The following is an 18,140-nucleotide window of genomic DNA, read 5'->3' on the forward strand; positions in this document are numbered from 1 at the left end:
CGAACGGTTGCATGGAGATATTACAAAACCAAGTGAACGCTCTCTGAGAATCCCTGGTCCTAAACCGAGCGGTGAGGAACATTCTCCGTTAACTCTCACTCTCGTTTTAAATCGAGTGGTGATGAACATCCCCAAGGACTGACACTCTCGTCCACTAGGAAGTTCCAAAACGAACTCCTAGGTTGAAAAACCGAGCGACAAAGTCTCATCCAGAAAACCCAGGGAACGCTCTTTGAGAACCCCTGGTCCTAAACCGAGCAGTGAGGAACTCTCACTCTCGTCCTAAACCGAGCAGTGAGGAACGTTCTCCGTGAACTCTCACTCTCGTCCAAAAAACCTAGGGAACGCTCTCCGAGAACCCCTGGTCCTAAACTGAGCGGCGAGGAACCTTCTTAATGATTGTGCTTGTTAATGTTATTACGACCACCTTTTTATCTATTTTGCAGTTCAAAAGATAGTAAAGCACCTATAGCTCACCAAGGACACCTCTTAATATAGATCTGTCGTTTTGGGCTTCAAACGTCCAATAAAATAATAAGCGGTTTCGCTTGATCGATCGTCCAGATTTGCAGCGTCTACTGCTCAACATGGGAAAAGGTTTTTGAAAGAACTTCCATCTCCTAGAGTTCGTTGTTCTCGTTGTTCGGTTCAGAGATGAGCAACGACTAAAAGCACATTAAAAACAAGCTCCCCAACACCACGATAATGACCTCTCTCAAGCTCATACAAGTCCTATAGTTAACCTTGGCTAAAGCCGAACGGTTAACTCAAACTTGGGGGCATATGTATGGTATATAGTATAGAACGAACGATTAACACTCGGGACCGTTTGGTCCATCCGCTACATCAACAATGTTGGGCCATAATTTGGCCAGCGTTTAAGTTATTATTGGGCCCATAGTCTAGCATACGATAAAATAATCAAAGATATATGATTAAAGATATTGATAAACTGTTTATGAGTAATTAACCGAATCTAAAAGTAAGTTTGTTTTTATTTTATTGGATATGTGCTAGTTTATGATCCATGAGATGCCTTATAAATATAAGGTCAAGGCCAAAAGCCAGGTATGTTCGACCAGAACTCAAATACTCAATTATGATAAATAACTCAATTATGATAAATAATTCACTAAACCGCTCCTAACTTTTAGAAGATAATAAAGTGACATTTATTAATAGAATAAATGGTTCACTTATTTACATGTTTGTTATCTAATTTAAGGGATGAAATGAGAATAATGACGATAATTTTGATATAACTTACAATATAGTCTTTTTCACAGAAGGTTATATTCATAAGAGTTTTGATACTCATTTAAACAAAATATGCAATAATAGTAGTGTAATAAAGTAACAGAATTTGATATATTAGAATTTCAACCTATTTAATTATAAATGTTTAATTAGCCTTATGTTTATGGAGAGTTTTTCTCTGTATATTCTTATATTAATACACTCTCTTATTCGGGTTTTAAAAGAAAAAATATAAATACGAGAACCAAACTAATAATAACTGGTCTTTACGAATCCAAGAAATAAGAATCAATTAATTAAATAAATATAAAACGATTTAGTTAGTTTACGTTATATTAAATCCAAACTAATCTAATCCATCATAATTCATTAGAATATTAAATTTCTTATTTACATACTTTAAATATTCAAATTAATTAAAATTAGACGGAATCGGAACCAAATGAATCCTTAAATATATATTATTTACATATTCTAAAGACAATCCAATGTATAAATTTTTAGATAAATATACTTTTTTTTAAAATTAATTTTTTTACATACGTATATATTAATTAATCTGAACTCAATCGACCCCTTTTTATCATATTGGTTATGTTGTAGTTCGTTTGCAAAAAGTAAAAAGTTATATCTTAATCAATAAAATAATTGATTTTGTTTTGTTTTTATCTCAAATCATGTCCTTAACCGTTCACATCTTACGTTGATTAGGAAAAGATAAACAGTTTAATTATTGCCATTCAATCAAGCAACTTTGAAGTTTTTTTTTTAATATATAATAAGTTTTATTCTCATGGGCTATGGAGTTGTTTAATAGAAAGATACACATTGGGATAACAAAAACTAGTAGCTTTTTGAATGCATGATCTGAACCATACACCAAAAAATATATATCTATTTTGAAAATTCTCAAGTACCATTTGATGATATAGTTATATATAGCATGCAGCAGCCTCTTATAATATTCAAATCATTGAATTATTTTAGTTGCAGGTCACTAGTCACAACCTTTGATAGGTTTATTGGTCCCATCTACACATAAAAAGAAGACATATATGTCATTGGCCAATAGCATGTACTTGGCATTAGTCAAATGATTTGTCCACCCTCTATACCTATAAACCTAATATCAATGTTTCTTTCAATACTTTTTTTATTTATTAGTAAAAGTCTCATGTTATTTAAAAGTAAAATCAATTTATAATATATAAATAAAAATGAATTTTATTTAAATTAATTTTAAAATATTAAGTTAAAATTAAATCATACTATTTTAATATGATCTTATAAATATTTAAGGTTTATTTTTGTTTTTATTGTATAGTTTGTTATTAAACCTTATCGGTTTTCATGATTGATATTTTTGACATGAACGCATGATTTTTTATTATAAAAATATATTTTAGAATCTTAATTTGAAATAATATTAATTTATAACTTATAAGTGGTTTTATATTGAAAATCTCATATTATTAAATTGATTTTATAAAATTAAGTTAAATTCAAATTTTATTGTTTTAATAATTCTTATACTGTGTATTTTTTAATAGTATTTTCTTTCTTTTGTAAAACCCTAAAATAAAACTTAATTAAAAATATCAAATTAAGATGTTGTACAAGGCTTGAATCATATGTAATGCACTCTATGACTTTTAGTTGTACTTGGATTTATTATATGATTGTTTCTTTCGGTGCATTTTCTTCTTTAATAAGTCATACATCTATATTCAATGGTGTTTTGGTAAAATTTCGCTGTATTGCACTGAAAACTTATCCATATCTAGTTTTCGTTTATGTTTTTTTTTATGATTGTTAAAAAGGCCATTTTTGTGTTGTTTATTAGAATGTCATAAAGAGAATGGTACAATAGACTCTGTTTATCCTTGTTATTTTCAATTTATTGTTAATTACAAAAATATCACATTATCTTCATTCTTTAAGGATTATATAAAGGGAATATTTAATTAATATATTTTATCATTGCATTTATAAATTCTAAAAAAAAGTAGTAAAGGAGAATAATATGATATATTAAGATTAGTGATTAAAATATTAAGTTATTAACTAAAAGCGAAAACTGGAAACAAATCAAACACGTGGGTCTATTTGATTCTCTTTTATTTATTTATTTTTTTGTTTTAACAACTGATTTTAAGAATATTTTTTCACTACTCAGCAATTATATATATTTCCATCTTAAACACTTGTTATTCAAACAATTTTTTTAACAAAAACATAAGCAATTTCGAAATGTTCTCTCGTTTAATTCTTCTCTTGTAACTTATTGAAGTATTCTAGAAACAAATTTTAAGAGAACAACAGAATTGTATTGACAAGATTAACACTTTCAATTTTCTAATACGCTTTACAAACAAATTGAACCGAATAGAAAATGATTTTAAATAATTTGTTCATTTTCACATATTCCGTTGTTTCAACTTGAAAAAGGTGGGTAGTTACGCAAATTAAGATCGAATTTCATTACTATATATATAAACTTATGGCATTAAAGGTGTTTTTGGGAAAAGAAATTACCAATCACTAAAAATGACGATAACACAAAATTGATAACTCTTTAGGTTAATATTAGTCTTCTTTTTTATAACAAATGTTTCAATTGATATAATAACAAAACTTATAGATATTGTATCTATTGATTTTTTTTGGTTATGTTTAAATTTTCATATAACTAACAATCAAATTCGATTTAGTATAATGAAAATTGTTAGGTAATGGATTTGATTCCGTGACAAGGAAAGTAATATGAAAAAGAGGCACTGTAAAAATAAAGAATGATTTTTGGAGTTATAATCACAATTGTCTTTTGGGTATAGGAAAGACTAGTTATGTATTACGAAGGGTTTGTAGTGTTATCTACAAATTTCTTGTGTTTTTCTTTTATATATTTGTGTTCTTATTTATGAATGTGATATTATTTTCTTATCGCATGATTCTCAATATTGATATAAGAGCTTAGGTTTTAATAATTTGGCTTACTAATCAAAACCAATTGTTGTGATTTTGGAGAGAGGTTAGTTTTTTGTGCTTTTGGAGAGAAGTTAGTCTTATCATCTTTTTTTTATAATGTTTGTTGATGTACGTGTGTGGTTAGGTCTAAGTTGGTTAAGTTGGTTGAGATTAGGGATGATAATTTTACTTGCAGGCACGGGTATTCATGGGTAAAATTACTGGCGGGTACTTATTATTCACAAGTAACAGGTAGCAGGTATTTTAATATTCGCTTTTAAACGGGTCGGATACGGATAGTATACTATCCGCCCCTGTGGGTACCCATAAAAAATTAAAAAAGTTTAATAATTTATATATCTTTTAATTAAATTTAATTAAAAATAAAATAAAATTATATTTTATTAGGTTAAATTTAATTTATATTATATATCTTTTGTAATTTTATTTAAATTTTATTTTAAAAATGTATTAAATATATCTATTTTTTTATTTTTTGTGGGTATTCGCGGGTATTTTTTAAACGAGTACCCACATAGGTAGTTAGTACATTTTTATCCGACGGATTGGGTTGCGGGTAGGCACTACCCGTGCCCAACCCGCCCCGTTGCCATCCCTAGTTGAAATTGTGTTGATGATGGATTTTACTTTGAGTAATGAGTTGTCGGTGACAATTATGTGAAAGTTGTTGACAACGAGTTTGATGTGGAAGGTAATGAGGGCTAATGACGCAAAAAAATTGTCATTATCACTGAGTCCACTAGATCACTAGTGGCAATAACAATTCAAGTAGATATGTTATTAGCATGTTTGTTTTAGAACATGTGAGACTTTTGGTTGCACAAAAAAGGCTTTATAATTTTATCCATGAAAATTGCATGCTAAGTAATATTTTTGTGGAGTATTGTGCAAAATCACATTAAACTTCTTGTGCGCTTTTATTTAAATTTTTACTCTTGTTTGTTTTTGTTTGAAAAGATTATTTTCCTATAGCATGATTTCCTGTCCATTTTAGGGACAACTTCTTTCTACGTAGAATAAAATTAACTTCACAGACTTCATATATATATATATATATATATATATATATATATATATATATATATATATATATATATATATATATATATATATAAAAGATTAATTTCACGAACTTCCTGAATCTTCAATGCATCAACTATTTTTCCTTTTTCCTCTTGGTACTCATCTTTCACTACTGAATGAAGGTGTGCTTGAAAAAGACACTTTGATGTCCAAGTTAGTCGAGTATGTCAAATAACACAGTTAATGTTGTAAATATGATTCTAAATTATTTACCTCGATGATTATACTACTTATTATGACATTTGTGGCCCCTTACCTATAGGCACTAGAATGGGTCTAATGGTCCATTTACCCTATAATCCAGTTCTCTGATAAAAATATGCTAAATTAAAGAATAATAGCCATTAAATTACGATAGATTAATTTATGGCCGGATAGAAATAGATCGGCTTAAAAATAGGTAGACTTTATGACCGGATAGAAATATGTTGACTTGTAATTGAATAGAAATAAATCAACTTGTGGTTAGATAAATTAGGTTGGCTTACGTCATTTTTTTTTAGTCATATATACTCATATATTAAAAATTCAATATTAAAAATTAAATGAGCAGATAAATATATGTTCATATATATATATATATATATATATATATATATATATATATATATATATATATATATATATATATATATATATATATAAATTGAATAGTATTTTGTTTGCATTCTCTCCTCTCTTTCTACCAGTTTTTTTGATAAATATACTTTTACAAAAACTAATTTCTACAACATATGCTAACATCTAGCAAATGATTTCTAGAATTTAGTTTTGAAATAATCTCGAAACTAAGTTTCCGAATTTTACGAAACTAATTACATCGATTGTTTTTTCAGAATAAATAATATTTCATTGCATTTTGAAGTCTTATAAAATCAAATAATTTCAGGAACTATATTTATAAATTGGTTTAATTTACCTTTTTACAGTTAAATGTTACGCAATAACTTTTCTTTTCGTTACCAACTGATCTGTCTAGAACTCTCTTTTTCTCGTCAAATATTATTACAGCTTTCAATTCGGTAGCCAGGTTTCAAATATATGCCCTAAAGTGTTTTCGTCATGTAAAATAATCAAAGAAAAGAAAAAACCCTTAAAACAAAACAATTTCTTTTTTTTCTTTTTACATTTTCCGTTTCTCTTGTAAGCTTCACTTAAAAAAATACTCACTTATAAATTTTGAGTGTTGCTCCCTCTACCACCATCAAAACCTCTATGCACCATCCCATACTTAATATACCCTTCCAATTTCGCCTTCAACAGATATCAACATCCGTTTCACCTTCAACGGATGTTGATATCCGTCAATGGATATGACCACATCCATAACCTAAAAACTAAAAAAAAAAAAATAATAGATGTGACACATCCGTTTAACTAATAATAATATAAAAATATTATAATAATTAATTAAATAAAAATATATAAATTAAATTAATAATAATTATTTTACTAAATAAAATAAAACTAATATATTTATAATTATGTAATAAATTTTTTTAAAAATTAAATAATATTTATATATTAATTTAAAATATAATAAATTAAATAAACTAAAAATAAAACTTACGGTCACATGCGGATGTGGCACATCCGTTTACTTAATAACATAAAAAGTTTTATAATAATTAATTAAATAATAATATATAAATTAAATTAATAATAAATATTTTACTAAATAAAATAAAACTAATTTATATATAATTATATAATAAATTTTTTAAAATTTAAATAATATTTATATATTAATTTAAAATATAATAAATTAATAAAAAAAACTCAATGATATGACATATGCGTTGAATAATTTTTTCTTTAACGGATAATGACATCCATTAAAGAAAAGAGATGGAGTGTAGGATATTTTAAATATTAAAAATAGTTTTGAAATTTAAAAAGTGCAACGAGCAATAGTGTAGGGAGTAACGTAACCTCATAAATTTTCTCCCTCAAGACTTAGTACTGCTAATAAATTCCTTGGACTGGCTAATCTAAATCTGAAAAAAACGCCAAAAATAATAACATAGAATGGGTTTTTCTTCGTGCATCCCCATGTTTTCTTCCTGCACCGCCATAATTTTCAATATTCCCATTTTACCCTTGCAAAATTTTTAAGAAAATCTACTGCAGTTCTCTCATTTCTCCTTCTGCACCTCAATCCTCTCTTTTCTCCCTTTTTTTCCCTCTGCATCTCAATCCCTTTTTCGGGTATTCTCAATGTTTTTCGGATTGATCAAGGTATTTTGTAATCTGGAAATACAATTTCAAATTCAAAAATACATTTCGAATTGTATAATTGAAAATTCACATGTGTTTATAAGATCGATTAATCTGAAAAGATTCAAGTCTTTCTTCTACTAGAATAAAGTCATACTTCTTTCCAAGTTGAAGAAAAACTTAATCTTCATTGCTGAATTTTCTTCTAAAGAAGAAAGAGAAAAATAAGCACGAAGAAAATAAACTACATTAACAAGCTGAAGAACAAGCCGAAGGACGAAGGTTGTGTAGGAAGGAAAGAAAACAATACTATTTTAATTCTTTTTTTTAATTATATTTCATAAGGGTAAAAGGGAGATTTTGAAAGTTAGGGAGGTGCAGGAAGAAATGGCTGAATACTAATATTACAATTTGAAGTGTATACTTAAAATCCATTGACATACAAATATCAATGGGTGGAATTAAATATATTGCAACATAAGGAAAAGTAACGTGAGTTTTGGTGTGGAGATAGTGATAATTTGTTTTACATAAAAACTAAAGTATATGTGTCTGTTTGATCTAGCTAGTTTTTACCCCTTTTTTTCTTTTTTAGTTGAAAACTGTGTACCTTTCTAGAAGTATTTGGTAAGCAACTTTTTTCCTTAGCTTGTACCATTTCTTTTTACACTCTATCTCATATAAAGCTTTTTAAAATATTATTTCTAACATTTTATATTTATTTCTTTTTCTCCTCAAACTATTTGTTATTTATTTAAATGTTTTTATCATATTATGAGAGAAAGTTTTATTATTTTTATTTTTAACTTTTTATTGAATAAAAATTCATAATAATGGTTAAGAAATCTTTTTGTATTATTTCCTTATTTTTTTAACCGTTATACTATTTATAATGTTTATTTTATTATTCAGACATTAAGTAATATTATATTGATAGATTATAGTTTTCATATTTACACTTTTTACTCATTACATTAAATAACATAATAAAAATGTGATAACACTTTAAAAGTTAAATTATTTACTATATCAATAACTTTTGATATCACTTTTATAAATTTCATTATATATATATATATATATATATATATATATATATATATATATTCCATCTACTTTTATCATTAAATTTATAGTCAGTTCAAATAATACTTAATACTGGATTAACTTTTTTTTATTTGATTAACAATTCTTTAAAACTTCATCAATAACCTTTGTTTCATATTGCTCCATTGGATTAAATAAGTATTTGAGGTTCTTGTAATCATTAAAATTGTGAAATTAAGCAATATAAAGATAATCCTTCAACTCTTCAAGGCAATACTACTATCATCATCTTTATATCAAGATTATGATAATCTTTCTCATGGACTTCTAATTCCCTTCAAAGATAATCTTTCTTACTTTTTCTTCCTGCACCTAAACATAACTGAACCTATGATGTGATACCTTATATTAAGAAAATTTGTGTCATGAATTACCAATACTAGTAAACTAATCAATTTATGTTACAAAATCTCGTTCTTATCTATTTATCCAAGCAAGAGGGTCAATCATACTAGTTATGTTACACTAACAATATTACTACTTTAAAAATCCCTTACATCAATATCTGGTGATAATAAACTAAATTCACAATTTTTCTTGTCTCCATTTCTTTAAAGCATTGCCTCTACATTGATTGCATCTATTAAATTTTCCAAGTTAATACAACATGTTTAAATTTTCACCAACCAAGCTCTAGTTTATAATACTTTTCCTGAAGAATATTATCATTAGACATATCAATTTGGCCAAGCCAAAAGTCTTAGTCGTGGTCTATATGGGTCAAGGTAAAAAAAGCTCACAAGGTCAAAAGGCCCACATAAGAAAAAGTCCACAAGGTCAAAATAACTCAAAAAGCTCTATAAGTTAGGGCCAACCCATGGACCAACATATTTGAGTTAGTTTAAGATCACGATAGACAAAGTTAGATCAAATCTAGGTTGACTCGAATCTACTATTGGTGTAAGATGACTAAGCATGACCCTTTGGGTCGAGCAAACTCATATTGATTATCAACCTGTCCAATTTTGATTGACTTTTAACTCGAACAACTTAGCTTGACCTTTAACTTGTGCCTACTTGGCTAAAACTTTTGCCTAGGATAACTTGTCTCGACCTTTGACCTAGATCGTCTTGCATTAACCATAGGCTTGAATCGACTCAGCTCGACTATGGGCTTGGGCTAGCTCATTTCTACCTTATGAATGGGCCAACCTGTCTCAAAACTTTGGCCTAGGCCATCTCTTCTTTAATGACATCCCAATAAACTAGTATTGACATTTCATCTAGATGACCAGTCTTCACCTTCGACCTTGAACAACCTGTCGTAACCTTTGACTTGGGTCCTCTCATCCTTACCTTTGACCCATGCCAATTCATCTCTACCTTCAGTTCGGTCTAGGCTAAGCCATCTAACAACCTATCTAGACCTTCGATCTTAGTCCTGGAAGAATTGTCCTAACCTTCAACCTAGATGACCAATCTCAACTTTCAACTTGGGTTATGTCGTCTCTACCATTGCTTGAGTTGGTTCGTGTATACCTTCAACACCATTTAGCTCGTCTCTACCTTCGACTTGAGTTGGCCCACTTTAAATGTTTTCCAGAGTCACATTGTCTCGACTCTTGGCCTAATTGATTTGTCTCAACCTTCGATCTCGTATGAGCCATCATGACCTTTAGTCTTAGATAATTTGTCTTCATCTTTCGAGTAAGACCCGAGAAAATTTAAAGTATGAAAGGGATGTTGCGAACGTTGTTTAAGTATATCTTAATAAGAAAATGTATGCTTTACAAAGTGTTGTGTAGCTCAATTAGTTGAGCACCTGGTTGTGGAATTTATGGTCACATGTTCAATTCATGTGCGTATGCATAACCTGTTTTATTTTAATTCTATTAATATTCTCTTATTGGTGCATTGTACTTGAATATGCTTGTGTGAATTGTTATGCATGGTTATGACAAAGTGAAGTCTGATGGCTTGTTGGTTTATGTATGACGTGGTGCTAGAGATTAGGCATTTGAACCCTGACCAGTGTAGATGTTTTATTTATTGTGGTCATGTTTTTTCTTTAGAATGAAGAGTAGCCTAGGTGCTTTGAACCTGGACACACAGTCACTGATGCTTTAAGGTAAAATAATAATGTATATCATATTTTTTATGAGCATGTAAATATCATTATGTTCTTTGTATGTTATATAAGGCAATGAGGGACTAAGACTCTAACGTGCAACCAAAAAAATACCATTAGAGTATTGTAAGCTAAGTAACGGATTAAATGTTTTAACATGCCAACCTATAGGAATATACCACAATTTTCTTTGATATGATTAAGGGCCAAAAAAATGAAATTATCAAATCAGTGTGAATCAAATTTTAAAATTGATATTCCGAAATTAAAACAATGTGAATCGAATTTTTGGAAGGAATTAAAACAAGAGATTAGGGGCCTTGAATTCGACATTAAAGGTCGAGAAATATCGATGTTATACGATGTTTTTGTACTAGTGACTTTCACTTATAACCCTATTTTTAGATGTAAGATATTAAGCTTCAGTGTTTTTATGATTCTCAAGAATAGATAATTGAATTAGAGAGCTTGAGAAAACATCTTATTGTTTTGCACATATCCCTTGGATGATACCTTTGTAAACTATTTTTCTTTTTGACACTTCATGAATAGAAATCCTTAAGCATATTGACAAAAAGGGTTCATGCAGGCTTTTCTTATTAATCGAACGCTTCTTGTAAACAACATGTTAGATAATATAAAATTCAAGAAAACATTGTTTTGTATTTTCTTATTTTGAGCAAACTTTGTATTAGCACTTGTACGATCTGCATAGCTTCTCATATAAAACCCTAGGTTTTCATTTTGATTGAGCAAATGCTAAGATGTTTCAGGTCAAGTATATACTTTTTCCTTCAGTCGTTGTTTATGATTTATTTAAATGGTTTAGTCTTAGAAAACGTTATTTATAAACTTAGCTTCATATGTTAATAATATTTCTTCAGTAGACGCTACTATTTTAAATAATTTTTAACTTTTTTATCATGCATAAATGTTAGGATTCTCTTGTTAGAGGTTTCCTATTATTTGGTGCTATTTGAGTGATATTTTTGGATATTTTATTGATTAGATGTTTACATATATGTTTCATAATATCTTTTGGCGTCTTTCTTTAGATGATACGTTTGAAAAACATTTTCTTTCCTTAGATGCTTATCTCCATAAGCCATATTTGTTGACTATTTTGATAATTAAGCTTCAAAACTTGGTTTGCTAGACATTTGGGGTCCTAATTTTGTCTTCTCTCTCTTCTCTCATGTTCTCCATCCTCTCATCTTCTATTTTTATGTATTCCTATGTTCAATGGAGTGTGAAGCCTCTCGGATTGATTCTGTTGTAATTTCTTAATTGGATTATGAGATTAGATGAATAAATTTGTTTTTTCTTTTAATTCTTGTTGTGATTTATTTTTATCTTTCTTGTGTCTTTTAATCAAGTAAAAGTAATTATTTTTACATTATAGAAAATTAACATGGTGTTAAATCTACATAACACATCAATTATATGAGTCCAAGGGCTTTTAATTTAAATTGAGAATTTACTTTGATTAAAGTTAGAAACTTTCATTTGATATAATGACTTTTTGCCAATAATTGAGAATGTACTTTGATTAAAGGTAAAAACTTTAACAAGAATTAATCAAGACGGTTATTTGGTTAATTAACTTTTTACTTTATGTAAAAAGTAAAATAATATACATGATTAGACATAATAATATTTAATCGAGATATACTTTGGTTAAATTTACTATAAGTAATCTACAAAGTTTTTACTTTTAATTAAAAATTTACTTTGAATAATATTGATAACGCCAACAAATTAATTGAAAATTACATTTAGAAATCTAACAAAATAATTAATTAAATAATAAGCTTTAGAATAATAAGCTTTAGAATGAATTATTTGAAAAAGCATGGAATCAACTTAAAAGTAATATTTAAAAACTTTATTATTTTAAAACATTTATTTAGTTTTTTAAAATAAAAGAGAAATTATTCACTGTATATTTTATGCAATAAATAAATACATTACTTTTTATTGATATAATGATAAAATCGTTCAACTAAAAAGTAACACCAAAAGAAAATAAATAAATAATAAAATATAAATTTTTTTTATTTATTAAATGATAAAATCGTCCCATTAAAAGGTGATACCAAAATATTATTAAATATTAAAAGTAATACAATAAGATATACATAATTTTTTTAAATAATATTAAAAAATTATGTTCTAGTTATTTTAAAAATAGTTTTTTTTTTAATTTTTTGAGATGTAGAGAACTTTTTTAATTATTTATTTTATCAAATAAATAAATAAATTATTTTTTTAAAAGATAAAATTTTACCTTATTAAAAGATGAACTTAAGAAAAAAAAAGGTTTACTTACTAAATTAGTTCATTTATTTTGACCTTAATTTCTTTTGCTTTTTGTATGATTCAATTTAGTGTTGATATTGTTTTTTTCTCAACTAAGTCCTTATTACTATTTGGTTCATATGGTTAATGATGTCTTTGTAATATTATGGGTAATTTTGTAGTATATTTTTCTTTTTACTTTATTTGTTTTTTTTTTTTATGGATGAGTGATGTTATGTTGAGTGATAATGTCAATATTACGTGTTAGTGTCACCATCACATGTTAATGATTTATATTAAATTTAATTTCTATATATATTTTTAAGTGTTAAGTCAGCATCACATGTTTATGGTTTATATTAAGTTTAATTTTTATATATATTTTTAAGATTAGAGAATGTTGTTTCTATAAAAATATAGAACAGTCAACGCTAACTTAAAAATTATAAAGTAGTTATTTTACTTACCAATAAAAATAAATGAATTACATAACTTGTTCTATTTATGAAAAATTGTAAAAGAATATTATTTATTTTATAAAGTTGATTTAGATAGACAAATTAAGAGATATAAACAATATTAATAAGTCGGTTTAAATTTGATGTGGATATTAGCATTTTTTTATTAATGTTAGAGGAATTAAATTTATAACTAAGCTAAAAAAGGATTTGTTTTATTCAAATATTAAAATTTAAAAATTACAATAAGAATTTTACGTTTACATTCACAATTTTATAAAATAAATAGTATTTTTTATATTTTTCATAAAATAGAAGAAGTTTTGTAGATTTTTTTATTTTTATTGATAAGTAAACTCAATTCAACTAAATTTTTAGTTAGTTAAGTCTAATTAACTTAAAAAAAATCGAACAAATCTTATACGTGGACAAAATAACATTTTTCAATTTTAAACAAAATTTAGATTTAATTAAATAAAAAATATGAAAATCAAATTGAATATAAAACATTAACTCATAACATTAGTATTAATACGTGATACTAATATTAATATTAATACGTAATACTGACTACTTAGACGAAAAAACTTTTAAAAAAGCAAAAATATTATAAATTGACACATAAAACTTAAAAAGATGTGGTTATAACTAATTTAACAAAAAAAATATTAAATTAAGTCTTTATTAAAATAAAATAAATCTATGAATTGATATATCTTGTCTACCTAATGACAAAAATATTTTTTGAGAAAACTCTCTTTAGTACAAGAAATGCGCTGATTACCGAAGGATTATTACCGAAGACCTTTTGGTCATCGATAAAATTGATATACCGAAGGATTTCCCAACGGTCATTTAAGATGGTCATTACCGAAGGCTTTTGCCCTTTGGTATTGGGCAGCGAAGGCTTTTGGCCGTCGGTATAGGCATTCACTTAATGAAATCAGAATTTGGGATCTCCCTCTTCCATTTTCCCAAATACTCTCTGCGAAAGCTTCCCCCAAACTTTCACTCCCAATTTGTCAGGTCAACGCTTTCCACTCTCCCCTGCCCTAATCTTTGTCTCCCTCTGTCGTTCACAATCCGAAACCATCATTGCCATTGTTTCTCACTTTTTCGAGCTCCTATTTCTTTACGACGGTGGTTTGGCGGCGTCAGGAGGTGTTGTCGCTGCGTTAGGGTTGGTGTCGCGGTTTGGGCAGAGCTTCTAGTTGCCGAGGGAGGCTAATCCAGGGGCTATGTGACGAAGTGGCTTTCGCTGCGTGAGAAGGGCTTCGCGAAAGAAGGTATCGGAGGTGCTAATACACCTAAGGTTGTCGCTGCCATAGAGGTAAGTTATTGCTTCAAATTATTGTTTCAAATTATGTACCTTTTGGTGGTTGCCCTCTTTGTGATGCATGTGTGAGTTAACCTGTATATGTGTATTGCTTTTGTTCGCATTGGAGATTTTGTTTAACACCAAATATCATTGGAAAATGATTGCAATTGTAGTAGTGCGTCGAAGGTCGAGTGAAGCTCACTCTAAGGCAAAGGTGTGGTGTTAGGAGGTTGTCTTCGTCCAGGGAGGTTGTAGCATGAAGGTAAGCTCTTTGTCTCTGAACGAAGTGAGCATTAGTGTAGAATTATGGTTAAATGTTGAATAAAAATGTGGTTGCATTAGTAAAATAATGAGATTGTATTATTAGAGTGCTTTGAGTTCATCTTAGGGAATTACATTTCTTGTATTATTGATCCTTGTCTGGGAATGATTGAAACCACAGACTGCTATGGTCATATTAGGTTGAACTACTATTTTTTCTTATATTCCAAGCTATGTTGCATGTGTGAAATATAGTGTTATGGCCAGATTGCTAAAGTGTACGAAGCTTTTAAATGTATTAAAGTCCTGGACCTTTGATTCAGTTTTGCTTGAGTATATTAGAATGAATGTTGTTGTTGTGAAACCGGTCATGATATCATGGTATGTGTGCACGTGATATAGGTTGACTAACTTAAATCTATCCAGAGTACGGGAGCTAATTTATATGTGGATTGTATGATGCTTTGTCATGTTTGTTCTGCTATGTTAGTCCTTTCCTTTTGTTCTATGGCATCTCACTTCTTTGTATGCTTAACTGAATGAGTGCTTAACCCAAGAATGCATCTCCACCACTGATCAACACAAAAATGCCTTTGATTTAAGTACTTCGTTAGTTGTTCCCTGTCTTGTTGATTCGTTTTCCAATTTTAACTATTTGCTTTAACCTATATAAAGGTTTAACTGATCATTTAGAAACCAAAAGACACATGAATGTGAATGCAATATGTTTTGAGTTTAATCCATTCATATTAGGCATTTTACAACTAAATATGCATTCATATAGTTCATTTGTACATTGAATTTTAAAATCTGAAATAATGTTTGATTTTAGAGTTGTAAAACTGTCCAACTTAGCTTTACATATAGGAATAAATAATTTCTGCATCTTATTCTACTTATTTACATGTCAATCTTTGTTAGGTTTGTTTGCCAAAGATCAAGTGAAGGTAGGGCTGGGCTGCCACTTTTACCTCAACAAATCATTATCATATCTACCCAAAATTTCAACTTCGTTAGAAAATCAATCCTTGCAAGTAAAGGATAGAATAAAAAATTAAAATATTATAAATACTACGTTTCAGGTGTTTAAAAATAAAATTATTATATATAGGTTGACAACTGATTAACTTTTATACGATCATATAATAACTACATTTTAATAATAAAATATTAAACTATAAGAATAATAAGTTAATTACAATCCAAATTAATTATTTAATAAAGATAATAAAAAGTTATAAGTGGTGGTAAAGGATAAAACGAGTTGTTAATATATCGTAATTTCTAAAAGTAAGATAAGAAAAAGATAATATTAGGAAGTTTTTTTTTTGTTTTATGTAAATAACTACTTAATAACAACTTTATACTAACGAAATCTTAAATTAAGATAGTTAATTAAAACATAAGTTGAATTATTTAATAAAAATAATTATTGGGTAGTTTATATAAAATAAACAATGTGTTAGTTTGCAAAATCAAACCGTTCCAACATCAAAGACCTAAACAAAGGAATTCGTTTTTTGTATCTAACTTGAAAAATAAAACCGTTGATCCTCCCCCACCACCCTGTTCATTCCAGTTCTGTTTTTCTTTCCCAACACAACAAAGCACGCTCTACAAAACCTTATTAAATGCACCATCTTTCACTCTACCAATTCTCAAAAGCTAACGCAAATGGAAAACCACGTCCACAAATTCTTCACCTTCTTCTTCTTCATTTACCTTCTCGGTTACTTCATAATCTTCCGCAAATGGAGCCCCAAGATCCGACCCGAAGCTTCCAGCTGCCTCATCTCCCTCTTCCATGGCACCCCGGCGACGGTCCTCGCAGTCGTCGCCGTCCTCTCGGCTGAAAACCGCAGCCTTGCCGCCCCAAACACGAACTTCCAGAACCTCGTGCTAGACTACAGCGCCGCCTACTTCGCCGCCGATCTCGTACATCTCGCCACGTTCTTCACCGGCAGCGGAGACCTCACGTTCGTCTTCCACCACTTCGCCACGCTCTTCGTCATCCTCACGTGCCGCCACGTGGCGGTTCACGGGGCCGTGGCAGTGCTCACACTCCTGGCCATCGCGGAGGTCACCAGCGCGCCGCAGAACGCGTGGGCATTGGCCCGGGCGCGTCGGAAGGACGCGCAGTTCGCGGCGAGTGTGGCTAGTGTTTTGTCGGTTCCGTTTTATGGCTTGTATTCTGTGGTACGAGGTTTGTTGGGGCCGTATGTTGTTTTCCGGATGGCGGCGTTTTACTCAGGTGGAGGTGCTGAGGGTTTTATTGCCACGTGGGTTTGGATTTCCTGGGTCGTTGTAGTGTCGGTGGCCATTGCTGCGAGCATTGCGTGGGTTTCTAATCTTTGGATTGAAGTCTACGAAGAAAGATCAAGGAAAGTTGAGGACAAGATAAGATAGTACATTAATGTGGGACTTGATACAAAATTAATAGCTTTCATGTTAGGTCAACTGTTTATGTAAATGTTTTTCGTGTAATAAATATTTGGGTATGATCAAACTCTCTTAGAAAAAAATGAAGAAAAAAAAACTACCTTAGGTGGAGTTCGTGTATAAATGTTAAACACAAACTTCTAATTTATATCTATTTTGTGTTTTTTTTTAGTAATCTTTGTATCATGATGTTAATTTTACATTAATTTCAATGTTAATAATAACATGAAAAAAAAAACAGGCAAGTAAAAGATGGATAGATGATATTAATGTTTAGGTTTAATATTTCAATAGGTCCCTTTTTTTCGTCGAGAATCTCAAATAGGTCCCTTACTTATTCGGTCTCTCAATTGGGTCCTTATTTTTGAAAAATTGAAACAAATAAAGGCTTGCTGTCAAATTGAACAAACACGGTTAGACTGATGTGATAGTGTTTTGAATGATGTGGCAAGGGTTAAGTTAATCTAACATGAATATTTGTTTTTTTAAAATTAAAGAAATTGAGAGAAGTTAATTAAAATGAATTGTTTATGAAAATTAGGGATTAGAGAAATCTGAGTGCTTCCTCAAATTAGGGTTCCTTTGGAATCCTCCACTCCAGCAATCCTTCCCATGAGTCTAGATACCTCTCTCCCCATGAGTCAAT

General features: G+C 29.1%; 1 pseudogene; it reads left to right on the plus strand.

Moving 5' to 3' along the window:
- Nucleotides 1-16,496: 16,496 nt before the first annotated feature.
- On the plus strand, nt 16,497-17,669 carry LOC124845439 (TLC domain-containing protein At5g14285 pseudogene; annotated as a pseudogene).
- Nucleotides 17,670-18,140: the final 471 nt, after the last annotated feature.

The sequence above is a fragment of the Vigna umbellata genome, chromosome 4 (genome assembly GCF_029865625.1).
Source record: "Vigna umbellata cultivar VRB3 chromosome 4, Vumbellata_1.0, whole genome shotgun sequence".
Taxonomy (NCBI): Eukaryota; Viridiplantae; Streptophyta; class Magnoliopsida; order Fabales; family Fabaceae; genus Vigna; species Vigna umbellata.